This window comes from Simochromis diagramma, unplaced genomic scaffold, assembly GCF_900408965.1.
Source record: "Simochromis diagramma unplaced genomic scaffold, fSimDia1.1 OVJJ01000327.1, whole genome shotgun sequence".
Taxonomy (NCBI): domain Eukaryota; kingdom Metazoa; phylum Chordata; class Actinopteri; order Cichliformes; family Cichlidae; genus Simochromis; species Simochromis diagramma.
The window spans coordinates 1-16,628 of record NW_024386768.1 but is presented as its reverse complement, the minus strand read 5'-3'; positions in this window follow the sequence as shown (position 1 = coordinate 16,628).

The following is a 16,628-nucleotide window of genomic DNA, read 5'->3' as shown; positions in this document are numbered from 1 at the left end:
TCTGTCTATCCATTCAACCATCCATCCATCCATCCACCCATCTGTCTATCCATTCAACCATTCATCCATCTATCCATCCATCCATCCGTCTATCCATTCAACCATTCATCCATCCATCTGTCTATCCATTCAACCATTCATCCATCCATCCATCCGTCTATCCATTCAACCATTCATCCATCCATCTGTCTATCCATCCATCCATCCATCCATCCGTCTATCCATTCAACCATTCATCCATCCATCTGTCTATCCATTCAACCATTCATCCATCCATCCATCCATCTGTCTATCCATTCAACCATTCATCCATCCATCCATCCATCCGTCTATCCATTCAACCATTCATCCATCCATCTGTCTATCCATTCAACCATTCATCCATCCATCCATCCATCCATCCATCCATCCATCTGTCTATCCATTCAACCATTCATCCATCCATCCATCCATCCATCTATCCAGTCAACCATTCATCCATCCATCTGTCTATCCATTCAACCATTCATCCATCCATCCATCCATCCGTCTATCCATTCAACCATTCATCCATCCATCTGTCTATCCATTCAACCATCCATCCATCCATCTGTCTATCCATTCAACCATCCATCCATCCATCTGTCTATCCATTCAACCGTCCATCCGTCCATCTGCCCATCTGTCTATCCATTCAACCATTCATCCATCCATCCATCCATCCATTCAACCATTCATCCATCCATCCATCTGTCTATCCATTCATCCATCCATCTGTCTATCCATTCAACCATCCATCTGTCTATCCATTCAACCATCCATCCGTCCATCCGCCCATCTGTCTATCCATTCAACCATTCATCCATCCATCCATCCATCCATTCAACCATTCATCCATCCATCCATCTGTCTATCCATTCATCCATCCATCTGTCTATCCATTCAACCATCCATCTGTCTATCCATTCAACCATTCATCCATCCATCCGTCCATTCATCCATCCATCCATTCAACCATCCATCCATCCATCCATCTGTCTATCCATTCATCCATCCATCTGTCTATCCATTCAACCATTCATCCATCCATCCGTCCATCCATCCATCCATCCATCCGTCAGTCTGTCCGTCCATCCATCCATCTTTTCCGGTATGGGAGTGGGTACACTCTGGATGGGTCACCAGTCCATCAGAGAGAAAGACTTCCTGCACATGTCTAAACTTGCTCATAATGACCTTTGACAGAACAGCAGTATCTGATACTCTGGGAATAAGACAATAAGAACTCTACAATAACCATCAAAGTGGACTGACTCTTCTTCTCCACATTTTTAAGTTTACAATGTTTAGTTCTATTTTTAAGCACTGGGTGCTGCCCCTCAGCAGGCTTCCAGAACCTAGCTAATCTTAAGATAGCTGGTTGAAGGGGAGAAGCTAAACAGCTAGTTTCAAGAGAGAGGGTGCACTGAAGGCCCCGTGTTTGCAGATATAGAGGGATTATTTTGAATCGTGAATCATGGAAAGCTACTCTGGTGAAGTTCAGGAATAAAAATGTGGAGCTGAAAGCAGCAGATCCACTTTTCAGAGTATATTAGTTTTCTTTGTGTGTAAAGTTCCCATTTGCAGCTGTGCTAAAACTACGGCAACAAACACTGCACACAGAGACACAGAGATGGACTTACAAACTGTGTGTCCGAGTGAGTGGAAGAGGAGAAACAGAAAACGTTAAACTTAGTGGGAGAATGAAGGGCTTGTTTCAAACTATCAGACTGTAATCCTAATATTAAAGTGACTGTAGGAGGAATCGTGGTCATTTTCTGCTTTTTTTTAATGGAGTTTCTTGCCCTTCTTTAAACTACTTGCAGTGGTTTTGATGTCTGTGGATATATAATCCACACAACTCATCAGTCCTCCGTGCATCCGGAGGGAGGATCGAAGCTCATTTGCTTTAATACAGCAACAACATTTATGCAGATTTATGGACTCATTCTGATGGATGTTAAAGTCGTCCTGATGCGAGGTCCTTGGTAAAATGCTGCGTTTCCTCCTCACACTGCTTCATCAGAAGCTCCTCCTCCTGGTCCTGATTATTTGGACCCCCTCCCTCGTGGTGCTGCTCTAAACTGGATTAAACAGCCTGAACATTCGTTTTCTGCTGTTTTCCGCCCATTTAATTATGCCGCACTGATGTTTCCTCATTCAGCCAACAACCGTGAGCGTGAAAACCCGAGCGGGGCGCCGCCATCACAGGAACAGGAGGGGAAAAACCTGTCAGTGTCCACAGGAATGCTTCATGGAGGTTTATTTTGGCGGCGTGCCCGTGTTGGCGGCGAGGTTGCAGACTGACCACTGAGCCAGAGTTTTCATTAAAAGGTGCTAACTGAAGCCGGCCCTCAACCCGCCGGCCTCCTCCAACACTCGACCAGATTGTTCGTGCCTCCACCTCAGCCTCACACAGGCAGGTGTGCAAGACTGCCAGAGGACACATTTATTCTTTCCTCGGTCAATCATAGGCAAAACTTACTTTTTCAAAACTCAAACATCGAATGCTTTCTTCTCAGAGCAGATTATTCTGCATTTACAGCGATGCTCTGACGAGCCGTAGGCCTCGTGTTATGAAAAGAGTCAAACTGATCCGGACGAGTAGAAAGCACTGATGCATCTGAATAACGATCAGCTTGAATTAGAGTCCAGAATCTGTTAGTTTGAATGAGTTTGTTTCTGACATCTTTGATTTACAGTCTACTACAGGAGCAAGGACACATCCTCACAAACACAAGGCAGACTGAGAGACCTGCAGGCTGTCTGGATGCAGGATCTCTGGATCGTGCACAGTGCAGGGATTTTCTGTTTCTTTAAATGGTTAACGAGCCAACTAGAACACGGGCCAACTCAACGAGCCACAAAAGCTCCGTGTTACACATTTGCAAACATGACAGACACCTGTCCGCCTCAGCGGGACACTCGGGCCTCCGAGAGACGCTCACAGCCGTTGTCCTCGCACAGATCCGGGGGTAACGCCGACAGTGACCCGGCACAAACCGCCGACTGCCTGCCAACAGTCGGGCTCGGTGTGCCGAGCATCTGTCGGCCCTTTGGAGGTGGAGGAGTGACGCGCGGGATGAGTTAGCGCCGCTCGCCTGGAAGCAGGCAGGCAAAAAGCACATCAGAAAGGCGTCAGCTTCACTCCTTCGTTTTGATCAAGCGAGGCATGAAAAGGAGAGCAACGCTGTCAAATGGCGAGAGGGCTACGCCATTAATGTGTTATTTCTGCACGGGGAGGTCTGTGCAGCTAATGGAGGGGGGGGGGGCACATTAGGCGAGGCATATGGAGGGGTCCCTTTGCTGGAGCTCTTGAATAGGCAGCTTAGAGCTGTGTGAAATTCTGCTTGTGTAGAGTTTTCAAAGACAGCCTGCAACAGCTCTGCCATATGTGGCGCTCTGAAAAGCCGGCTCTATTGGCTGTGGAGTCACACTTTGACTTAACAATGAATGTGAGGAACATATGCTGGGGACGGGGTCTCAAAGAGCTGCAGGAGAAGAAAGGAAACCACAGATCGATGCAGGAGCGCTCACAAACAAGGACAATCTCGCCGTTCCCGAGATCCTCCGCTCAGCACCGTGAAATCAAACCGCCACCAAATAAAAGTACAGAGGCTCCGGCGAATGGCTGTGGAGAAATTATCAGTCCTCCCATCTGCTGGGAGCCGAGCCGCCTCCCTTCAGGCTCGCTGTCTGCTCAGATATTAATTACCATGTAATTACAATATCATTACACACGCCCGCTGTCTGGCTGCTGGGCCGCTCCAATCGCACGCAGGCCTAATGAGCGTGGACCCGCCATCCCGATGCGGCGTCCAAGGCGCGCGGCGGATGGCCAGGCGCGCGGCGGACGGCCAGTCGGCGCCGCCGTGTTTGAGCCCCCCCCCCGAAATCTCCAGACCCCGAGACACAAAACAGCACAACGAGCTGACCACAGACAGGAAGACGCACATGCGATAAGGCCGTGTTGTTGCTGCGTTTCTTCATTTTATCAGTTTGATAAAATCTCTGACTTTTTAATTTTTTTTTCCATATTTGTGTCCGTTTCTGTCTCTTTGTCGTTGTTTTGTGTTTCTTTGTATTTGTGCTTCTTAGCTTTAGGCAGGGTTTAGTCTCTGTGCGGTGGTTCGGCGTGTCTGTGCACGCCGTGTTTGGTAATCCGTCCATGTTGCTGTGATTAACCTGATGGCAGGCTGTCAGAGCTGTCAGCCTCTTTGAAGAGAGGGCTGCACGACTCGCAGCGCAGTGCTGCATTTCTGCAGGTGTTTCAAACAAACACACAGGATGTCTGAGTGAGGCCTGCTTACATGAACTGAATTTTACATTAACCCCGCCCTCTGCTCGCGTGAACATCCGACTCGTTTAAACTTGCCGTGGTGACGGGAGACAGGAGGTGAGGGAGCTGCTCTCTGTGATATGGGCGCTCAGCTAATTGAGGCAGAAGGCAGAGGTGTTCTGTTGTGTTCAGATGATTCATGTTAACGAAGCCAAACTCACCCCCTTCATGTACGGCAGGTTTGCATCACAGGAGGCCGTCAGCGGCAGCCGGAAAGAGTCAGAACACAGAAGCCGATGAATTCACAGTGAAACAGCCTGAGAGCAGGACTGAAAACAGGAGGGACAAAAGCTGCTGGCTGCTAAACTACTGTCCAAACTAACGTGGAACAAACACATCCCGTCGATTCAGGCTGATTTATTGGTCATGACCTTTCACTCATTCAAGAGTCGAAGTGCTGCTATATTTATTACTGTGCTGCAGTGGTTTGTATCATATCTATCTAACAGACTCCAGTTTGTGCATGTAAATGGAGAGTCCTCTTCACACACTGAGGTTAATTATGGAGTTCCACAGGGTTCAGTGCTAGGACCAATTCTGTTTACATTATACATGCTTCCCTTAGGCAGCATCATTAGAAGACATAGCATACATTTACACTGCTATGCAGATGACACCCAGCTCTATCTGTCCATGAAGCCAGATAACACACACCAATGAGTTAAACTGCAGGAATGTCTTAAAGACATAAAGACCTGGATGGCCGCTAACTTTCTGCTTCTTAATTCAGATAAAGCCAATAAAACCTGTCAGTCACTATGTGTTTTACACACCTCTCTGCATTTAATCATTAGTTATTATTAATCTCTGGCTGCACAGCGAGCCTTTGTCCTGTCCTCCCTTCACTCCTGGTTTTGGTGGTGAGACGGTGAAGTGTTATTTTAAAGGTGAACCTTCACTGTTTCAGTTTGCATTACACTTTTTCTATTTTCAGCACAGCTCAAAAAACAAAATGACAATTCATGCAACTACAAGTGGGTGCAATAACAGGTAGGTGTTCTGCAGCAACCACTCCCCAGGGCACATTTTCCCTAGCAACTGGAGGTTACCGTGTGGTCGCTGACTGGTCTCTGGACCTAAATCCACGTATGATGGTCCCACCCAAGCCTCTGTGCTGGATGGATGTTTTACCCGTGGTTCCACATGCTAGCTTCATTTTGTTATCATTTGTGCTTTTATATGAATTTTATTTATTTTGGAGCAGTTTTCTCCACCGTTCAGAGCTTTTTACCTGACCTTGTGAATGCAGGCAGTCTGCTATAAGACATTTTGTACTAGAATTAAAGAGTTTGTAGGTACAGACGTGTTTTGCCTGCATAAGAGAATTGATGTAAGTGTGAATACAACCACAGTGTATGTTAAAGACTTCATGGAGCAGGTTTCATTGAACAAAATAATTTTTTCTGTGTAAAAATCTACAGTGTGACTCCTCGGTTAGCTTAGTGAAGCTGTTATAAGCTCAGCTTTATTCATGAAAATGATTACAGCTCTTCTCACACGTCAGCGTAGTTTACTCGGGACGGTCCTGACAGTAACCATGAAGCCTCCGTCCTCGGTCTTCTGTTTATCTGATCCTCGTCCTCACCTGCTGCCTGACTCTCAGCAGCTTCTTATCCAAACTAATAGGATCATTACCCCCCCTCCATTCATTCAGCTGCACTCCCCTTTCTTTCTTTTCAATAAGCAGATTACTAACGTCTTTGTTGCTCTTTGAACATTTAATTTCCTTAAGCCAATTGTTTTGTGAAAGCGTCCGGCTCTAAAGCCATTTATCGACGTTTGCTGACAGCGTGGTGACGGCAGAGCTCAGGTGGAGCGGCAGGCTGCAGCATGGAACCAGAGGAACACTTATTATTAAATGAACCAATTATTACTGTCTGCAAAAGTAAAGCCACGCCTACTTCCTGCTTCCAGTAGAGAGCTTCAGATTAAAGGCGGTTCCTGTCCAAAACAACACAACAAAGTTAGGAGGCAGACTGGGAGCTTTGAAAATTTGGGTCCAGAGGTCAGTTCATGGTCTCCAATGAGCTGAGGCGAAGCTTAGCAGGAAGCTGCCTGTAAGGACTCACTGCTGCCTCTGCTGGACATCAGAGGACCTGCAGGTTTTGATGTTTAATTGTTGGTTTTCACTTGTTTTTGGTTAGATGTAGTAAAAGAAAACTCAGTCAGACAGAGACCAGTCGGTGATTCTCTGGAAACCTCCGGTCGCTGGAGAAAACCGTGTCACCAGATCGGTGGCTGCTGTTGCCGGCTGTCACCAGAAGAAATCAGTCACAAAGACGGTGCTGCACCAACGTAAACGATTCTCTTCATTATGGGGTGAGTCGATCTCCTGTTCTTCGACTGCAGCTAGCTCAGAATGCTGCTGCACGCCTTTTGACTGGCACTCGTAGATGCGAGCACATCACCCAGTTTTATATTCACTTCATTGGCTGCCCGTGCATTTTAGGATCATTTAAGCTGCTTTTATTTGTTTTTAAATGTCTGTCCAATGCTGCCCCTCTGTACCTCTCTGAGCTTCTTCATCCACACATACCCTTCCCGGCCCCTCAGGTCGGCAGACCAGCTCCTCTTGAGCGTGCCCAGGACTAATCGTGAGCTCAGAGGGGATCGGGCGTTTGCTGTGGCAGCACCAAAACTGTGGAATGAGTTGCCTTTACATGTTAGACAGGACCTTCCTTATCTGTTTTTAAATCACGTCTTAAAACATATTTATTTACCTTGGCTTTCAGCACAGCAGGACTTGTTGATGTCTCTTAATATGTTTCTTATTAATTACATTATTTTTACTTTTAAGATATTCTATATGCAATTTAAACTGTTTTCTCTTTGTTCTATATTTGTAGCACCCCTAACCCTTATAAATAAAGATGCTATGCTATACTTCGAGCAGACAAGTCAGCATCTTCTATACAGATACGGGCAACAGGCTTTCAGTGCAGCATGGTCAACCTCTCTGTGACAGGTTCCACCCACTGACACCAGCTACCATCCACCAGCTGGTTGGTGAATGCACATATTTCCATGGGAGACCGGCCCGTGTGACCTTTCTGTCCTCTAACCCTCCTCCGTGAAGCTCTTTGAGCTGCACGTGTGAAACAGAAATAATTCAGTCATCCTATGAAAATATGACCTGTGAGCAGGTAAGCAAGTGTTTTACTTACGGTGATGAAATCCTGACGAGGTGAGAAAAGAGGAAAGGAAAAAGGAAAGAGTTCAAGTGTTTAGAGGATGAATCAGAATAGCGGCGTGCTCACTATCTCCGCCTATAAGTCCTACTGCACGCGCTCCAGCTAATGCACCAGACTCTATTCAAGCATCGCTGTGTGTGTAACAAACACTGATGGCTTTAATCCAGCAGCTACTAATCACTAAATGACACCTTCTGCATCAGAGCACCGCACAGGGGCACTAGACCTGAAGCGGACCTTCTTTAGCACGAGCCCGGGCTCCTGAGCGAGCAGCCGGCGCTGGGTGGCCACGTTCCCCACGGCACAGCTCTTCAGCCACTCCTTCTCCAGAGGATCCAGAGAAACCCTGTGGAACAGAGACTGGGGGAGGAAGGGGAGGGAGAGGAAAGGAGAGGAAGGTGACCTCCATCTGTATTTAAACTATAACCGAACACCAATGAAGAAGCGATGAAGCCCAGGCTGTCTCCGCCCCCTGACATTTGGAACTGTTGAGAGAGGTGAACATGTTTCCTTCCAAACTTTCAGTTTGATGCTAAAAACGGATTTTGTAACATTTCCTCTGGTGTCTTGATTTTCTGTCATAAACTGGCGTCCTCGTTGTCCTCTAGCCAAGGCGGGGCTGCTGGGCGGCGGGCGAGCGGGGATCCTGACGCCATTAGTGGTGTTTATTGGCCAGCAGGGTGCTGCGAAGCACCACCCAGGCCTTTAATCAGAGGCCTGCCGGGCTGTCCTCACTGTTTACCTGATAGCTCCGTGTTAATTACACAGCCTGGGCGGGCACAGAGGGAGGCCGTCCTTCAGCTTGATGGCACGCCGTGGCTAACGGCTCGCAGTCGACCCTGATGCAGCAGGAAGAAAACACGTCCAGCTCAGTGCACGTTTAAAACTTGTTTCCAGCACAGAGACGTGTTTTCAGTCAGCTGCAGAGGAAACCTGCCCTCAGCTTGGCGTAGGCGTCCGAAGGACTGAGACTCAGAGAAACCAACCGAGAGCTGTACACTCATGGACACCAGATAGTAGTTTAGTCTGGTTTGGTCTGGTTTGGAGCTCGTGTTGGACTGACGAGAGGCTGGACTTTACCTCGGTCAGTAAAGTATAACTGGTGTCGCAGCAGATGCTGGTTAATCCAAGCCGGAGCCTGAACAAACTGAAGCCACAAACATCGATCAGACTCAGCGATCTGGACACGAATCAATAACGAAACTGTCGCTCTGCAAACTTACAGCCCAGTAACAGGCGGACAGTTCCTGCTGGGTCCAGTCAGACAGCAGCAGGAGGCCATCACAGCCAATGAGCAGCCGGCGCTGTGTCATTATGGGATATCACCATGGGAACGGCATCGGGGGGAGGGTCTGTTTCAGCTCTTTCACACACACACACACACACAGCAAAGGCTCTTTGTGTCTCACCATGACGGAGGACGTCGTGACGCTCCTCGTGTCGTCCTCCTCGCTCTGCCAAACAACAACAACACAAACTCATCAACACTCACAGAAAACTTTTAGCTCTGAAATCCCCGTCAGACAGAATCTTTACACCGAGTTCTCAGCACAAAATATTTCTACTGCTTTGACATACAGCGCTCCCTCGTTTATCGCGGGAGTTACGTTCTAAAAATAACCAGCGATAGGTGAAATCCACGAAGTAGCCAACTTTATTTTTTACAATTATTATAGATGTTTTAAGGCTGTGAAACCCCTCACCACACACTTTATACACTTTCTCACACAGGCATGAACATTTTCACACTTTTCTCTCTTGTTTAAACTCTCTCAAAGTTAAACCTTCGTAGAAAAATAAGTCCAGTGTTATAGAATGAAACCAAAGATCAGCAGCTGCCAAAGAATTCAACAGTAACGAATCATTAACGAATCAATGGTGCGGAAGTAGACAAAGCAAGAAGAATGAGATGAGTAAAGTTGGACTTATCTGACTGTTTTGTTTCCTTAATGCACCTTATAATCCAAAAAATATGGTAACTTCTCCCTTTAGCACAGACCTTCCCAAAGTGTGTGGCACAGAGCCATTGCGGGGGGGGGGGGGGGGGGGGGGGGGTAGGGGGGTAAGAAAAGGGGAAAAATAAAAAACAACGCTTGGACACTGCTAGCACGGGGCGCCCACACAAACGCAAAGCAGGAGATGAAGCATCGCTGAATATGTTTCCAACCAACTTCATTCTAAAACCAAACACTAGAAAATATGGTGAAGCAAATCTTCCCTTTGGCTTCAACTGCACAGGTGCAGAGGTAGGTCTCCCTGCAGGATTGGTTTTCCCTGCGTCGGGAGCAGCGCTGGACTGTTCAAATCACGGACAAACAGGATCCCACAGCTGTTTATGTTTTTAACCACAGAGAGGCATTTTTTGAAAAATGTATTGACAGCAATGTTGAATATTATTACACAGGGAAAAACAACTACATGTAAAATAATCCCACCATGACGCCTCTGCCTTTGTAAATGGGTGTAAAACCTGCATACAGTCAGATTAACAGTATTTTGTCTCTATCTGCCATTCTGCAATTCATCTCATGTAAACAATAACGTGGTCACAGCATGACGTGAAAAAAGGCGCATACCTTTGACACTGCGTGACCAACTCTGTATTCCTCGTCCACATGGAAACGCAAAAGAAGGAGTTTTAAAAAATCTCAGTTTTCGGTGATTCGAAACGCCGTTTACGTGGACGAAACAGCTGCGTTTTCAAAAATACCCGTGTAGGTGCGGACGCAGCGTAAAAGAGTTAGTAGTTTATTTTATTACCTGTAATTTATTGCAGATTACTTGTATTTGCTTAATTGTTTACTAAATGTTTGAGGTGTGAAATAAACCACAATGGAGCAAAATATGGGCGTGTGTGGTTGGAGGAAGTGTGCGAGCATTTTTCTTATAAAACAAAGGCAGCAAAAAAAGTTTGGGACCACTGCTTTAGCATGTCCAGAAGTCCAACTGTTTGTGCGATGGTTAGCATCTTCCTACCGCAGGAGCCTCTGACGGTGCAAAACGTTTCGTCGACAGTGTTGTGTTTGTTTGGGAGAAAACTTACAAACATGCAGTGCAGCACTTCAGAGTCACACTGTAGAGATCAAAGATCTATGTAAACTTGACAAGCTGAACGCATTCTGTACTGTACAGGAGACACGGCGGCGAGATTGATTGATAATGGTCTAGGCCACAAAAGGTGAAACCGCGTTATAGCAAGGACCACTGTATTTTAAAACTTTATAACATTATTAATTGTTCTGAAACATCCTTCAGAGCGTTTGGCGGCGTGTGAGCAGAAACCCGATCAGTGAAATCTGAGCGATGCTGTAGGACGACGGGTGACTCCGCGCCGGATTTTGGTTTTTCTTGGAAAAGTATCCAGTTTTTTCTTCACATTTGTTTTTACATGTTTCTGAATGTCATAAAATATTAGAGTTTTTTTATTTTTAGATTAAAATATTACTTTTTATTTCAAATATTACATAACTCTCCTAAATTAGTTACTTTCAAAAAAAATGCAGCCACAGTTGTTCCTGATGCTGAATGATTTTTGATTGGTGTTTGTTTCCTGAGTGGAAGCAGAGTGGAACCTGCAGCCTGCGTTCACAGGACATGCATTCATAATTATCTCTGGGATCATTTGTTGATGTGTTTGCTGTGTGAACATCATGTAAGGCTCCAGCAGACTGACAGTGATGCTCCCTGAAGGAGCGCTAAAGGCTAAAATCTAACGAATCCATTAAATCCCTAAAAAGACGGTTACGGCTCTCAAAGGCTCGATAAAACACACTTCAGAGGACTCTGAGAGGATGAGGCAGCTTTCATCTCTCAACCTGACATATTTATTTACAGTCTGTGGTGAGCTTGGCAGATTGGAGGGGTCTCCTCTCGGCGTGTTAACGAGCGCCGTTCGTTTATTCTTTCATTTCTTCCCTGAATAAATCCCTTTCATGTTCGCTGTTTCAGTCATTGTGTCGCTCGCAGTCCTCTTCACTTCTCCAGTCGCTCTTGTGTCATCGGGAGAAAATAAAAGTACAGTTGACTCCCCAGACTCCACCGATAACGCTTGCTGTTAGGATAGAAACCGAGTCGAGGAGTAAAAAACCCGTCAAGCCTACATCCATTGTGTCAAACCTCTGGAACGTAGCTACACTGATGTCTGCAGCTGTCGGCGAGTGTAAGGGTTTCGTCTCGATTTAGACTGGTTTAGACTGGTGGTTTGGACTAGTTCTAGACTGGTGTTGGACAAGTTTAGACTGGTATTTAGACTGGTGTTGGACTAGTTCTAGACTGGTATTTAGACTGGTATTAGACTAGTTCTAGACTGGTATTTAGACTAGTTTTAGACTGGTTTTAGACTGGTGTTGGACTAGTTTTAGACTGGTATTTAGACTACTTTTAGGCTGGTATTTAGACTACTTCTAGACTGGTATTTGACTAGTTTTAGACTGGTATTTAGACTAGTTTTAGACTGGTGTTGGACTAGTTTTAGACTGGATTTAGACTACTTCTAGACTGGTATTTGAATAGTTTTAGACTGGTATTTAGACTAGTTTTAGACTGGTGTTGGACTAGTTTTAGACTGGATTTAGACTACTTCTAGACTGGTATTTGACTAGTTTTAGACTGGTATTTAGACTAGTTTTAGACTGGTGTTGGACTAGTTTTAGACTGGATTTAGACTACTTCTAGACTGGTATTTGAATAGTTTTAGACTGGTATTTAGACTAGTTTTAGACTGGTATTGGACTAGTTTTAGACTGGTATTAGACTAGTTCTAGACTGGTATTTAGACTAGTTTTAGACTGGTTTAGACTGGTGTTGGACTAGTTTTAGACTATTTTAGACGGGTATTTAGACTCGTTTTAGGCTGGTATTTAGACTAGTTCTAGACTGGTATTTAGACTAGTTTTAGACTGGTTTAGACTGGTGTTGGACTAGTTTTAGACTATTTTAGACGGGTATTTAGACTAGTTTTAGGCTGGTATTTAGACTACTTCTAGACTGGTATTTGACTAGTTTTAGACTGCTATTTAGACTAGTTTTAGACTGGTTTAGACTGGTGTTGGACTAGTTTTAGACTATTTTAGACGGGTATTTAGACTAGTTTTAGACTGGTGTTGGACTAGTTCTAGACTGATATTGGACTAGTTTTAGACTATTTTTAGACTGGTATTGGACTAGTTCTAGACTGGTATTTAGACTAGTTTTAGACTGGTTTAGACTGGTGTTGGACTAGTTCTAGACTGATATTGGACTAGTTTTAGACTGGTATTTAGACTACTTCTAGACTGGTATTTGACTAGTTTTAGACTGGTATTGGACTAGTTTTAGACTGGTTTAGACTGGTGTTCGACTAGTTTTAGAATATTTTAGACGGGTATTTAGACTAGTTTTAGGCTGGTATTTAGACTACTTCTAGACTGGTATTTAGACTAGTTTTAGACTGGTATTTAGACTAGTTTTAGACTGGTTTACACGGGTATTTAGACTAGTTTTAGACTGGTATTTAGACTAGTTTTAGACTGGTTTAGACTGGTGTTGGACTAGTTTTAGACTATTTTAGACGGGTATTTAGACTAGTTTTTAGACTGGTATTAGACTAGTTCTAGACTGGTATTTTAGACTAGTTTTAGACTGGTATTTAGACTAGTTTTAGACTGGTTTAGACTGTTGTTTGACTAGTTTTAGACTATTTTAGACGGGTATTTAGACTAGTTTTAGGCTGGTATTTAGACTACTTCTAGACTGTTATTTGACTAGTTTAGACTGGTATTTAGACTAGTTTTAGGACTGGTATTAGACTAGTTTAGACTGGTATTTAGACTAGTTTTAGACTGGTTTAAACGGGTAGTTAGACTAGTTTTAGGCTGGTATTTAGACTAGTGTTAGACTGGTATTAGACTAGTTCTAGACTGGTATTAGACTATTTTAGACTGGGTTAGACTGGTGTTGGACTAGTTTTAGAATATTTTAGGACGGGTATTTAGACTAGTTTGAGGCTGGTAATGTTAGACGACGTCTGGAGCTGGTATTTGACTAGTTTTTAGACTGGTATTAGACTAAGTTTTAGACTGGTATTGGACTAGTTTTAGACGGGGATTTAGACTAGTTTTTAGACTGGTTGGACCGGTGTTGGAACTGAGTTTTAGAACGAGGATTAGATGGGTATTTATACTAGTTTTAACTGGTATTGGACTAGTTTTTTTTAGACTGGTGTTGGACAAGTTTTAGACTTATATTGGACTAGTTCTAAGACTGGATATTGGACCTAGTTTTTAGACTATTTTTAGACGGTATTGGACTAGTTCTGGACTGGTATTTTAGACTAGTTTTAGACTGGGTTAGACTGGTGTTGGACTAGTTCTAGACTTATATTGGACTAGTTTTTAGACTATTTTTATAGACTGGTATGGATAGTTCTAGACTGGTATTGGACTAGTTTTAGACTATTTTTTAGACGGTGTTGGAAAAGTTTTAAGACTGGTAATTGGACTCAGTTATAGACGTGATAGTGCGACTAGTTTTAGACTGAGAGGGACACTTCTAGACTGGTATTTAGACTAATTTAGACTGGTATGGACTAGTTTTAGACTGGTACTTAGGACTACTTTTGACTGGTATTGGACTAGTTCTAGACTTATAGGGGACTAGTTTGACTAGTTTTAGGCTGGTATTTAGACTACTTCTAGACTGTTATTTGACTAGTTTTTAGACTGGTATTAGACTACTTTTAGACTGGTATTGGACTAGTTTTTGACTGGTATTTAGACTAGTTTTAGACTGGTTAGACCGGTGTTGGACTAGTTTTAGACTATTTTAGATGGGTATTTAGACTAGTTTTAGACTGGTGTTTGGACAAGTTTTTAGACTGATATTGGACTAGTTCTAGACTGATATTGGACTAGTTTTAGACTATTTTTAGACTGGTATTGACTAGTTCTAGACTGGTATTTAGACTAGTTTTTAGACTGGTTTAGACTGGTGTTGGACTAGTTCTAGACGTTATATTGGACTAGTTTTAGACTATTGTTTAGACTGGTGGATTGGACTAGTTTAGAGACTGATATTGGACTAGTTTGACTATTTTTAGACTGGTGTTGGACAAGTTTTAGAGACTGGTATTGGACTAGTTCTAGACTGGTATTGAACTAGTTCTAGACTGATATTGGACTAGTTCTAGACTGATATTGGACTAGTTTTAGACTGATATGGACTACTTCTAGACTGGTATTTAGACTAATTTTAGACTGGTATTGGACTAGTTTTAGACAGTCTAAAACTAGTCCAATACCAGTCTAAAAATAGTCAAATACCAGTCTAGAAGTAGTCTAAAATTTAGACTGGTTTAGACTGGTATTGGACTATTCTAGACTGGTATTAGACTAGTTTTAGACTGGTAGGGACTAGTTTTAAACTGGTATTGTTCTAGTTATAGACTGGTATTTAGACCAGTTTTAGAGTGGTATTGGACTTTGTTTGGACAGTGTCCAGTTTCAGGACTTCTTGTTCATTGAAGACAGTTCTTCAGACGCCTCTCTGACAGTGAGGGTTAGAATCTGAGATGAACGTCTGCATGTTCTTCTGAGAAAACTGCTCCACATTCAGTGAAAACAAACACAGAGGCACAAAGGATTATGGGTAATAATGGAAAAAACAGCCTTCTGAGCTCTGCAGGATGACGTCCTATGATGGACGTTCACTGTGTGGAACAGAGTGCTGGTTGTTGGTAAGGAAGAGCGTGAATCCCTGGAGAGGAGGAGGACGCTCTTCATCTTCCTCATTAGTGATCCAACTCACACTCACAGAGGAGTCTCAGTAAACGACTGTGGGACAAGCAGAAGCTGTTTCAGGTATTTTCATGTAGTTTAAAGTCATCATATCTGCAGTCAGTCAAGGTTTGAATTGATCAGGATAAAATAACCGTACATAAAATAATGAAACAGTGTGAACTACTTCCACCCGGCCTCAAACAGTTTTGGTGCATGGGGGGGAGCATCGTGTGCACAGAGCAGCTTCCCTGTGGTATCAGGGTTGGATGTGTAATAATAACGTGGATGTGATGAAGTGAGGTGAGATGACAGATTCTCAAAACTATGTAATTAAAACATGAAACATCTGTGCAGAATTACATAGTGCCTCTGCAAAGGCTGGAGACACTCGTGCCGTCATCCTGTCAAGACAAAAAAATATTCCCCTGGAATCTGGAGAGTGACCTTTCCCCCCTCCCTCATCATCCTCACCCTCCGCTGCTCCCGTCCTGAAGCCTTCTCCTCCACGAGAAGCAACAAGATAATTAAATCAAGTCATTCGGTGTCGAGGAGACATGAATAAGGGCCCGTTAGCCAGCAGTTAGCATAACAAAAGCCTTCCTCAGCCACTTCCACTGCTCCGTCTATTCAGGCTGTCAAAACACGGCCGCCTGGCTTTTCCTTCTCCTCCTTCACCTCCTCAGATCCCCTGAGGAGAAAAGCCTCCCACTTCTCATCAATTCAGGAGCGGCCTCTTTGTATGCCAATCGCCCGTCCTAATTGGTGGCGTTTACAAGCCGCTCCATCAAACCACAGAGCAGTGAAGTCCTGCAGAGTGGGCAACCGCTTGAAAAAGGCGAGGAGGAGGAGGTGAAGGCTGAGGAGTCCCTCTCGAAGGCCGCTCAGAGAAATCTCAGAACTGTTTGAGTCTCTAAAGACACAGAGCTTAAAGTCACTGTTACATAAAAAAGGAAAGTAAGAAAGAAAAAGGCTGCAGAGATAAAAAAAAAAAAAAAAAAAGATAGGACAATATGAATTTATACACGGAAAATAAAATGACAGACGAACCAGGAAAAGAAGTTTGCTATTGAAACATTATCCATAAAAAAAGAAATAAAAACAAATAAAAGCTACAGAGTGGATCAAAATAAAAGTTTTATACTAAATATGTTTTATAGAAAACAAGCTTTTATCAAGTCTGTCAAAAACCATGAGCTAACCCTCAGAGGGCGCTACGGCTGCATCAGGACGTCCAGCTTGGTTTGAGCTCTTTCCTCCTGGCTAATGTTAGCCACCGCTAGTTCATCAACCCCCTCTATGATAACACAGACCATAACATAACGTGAA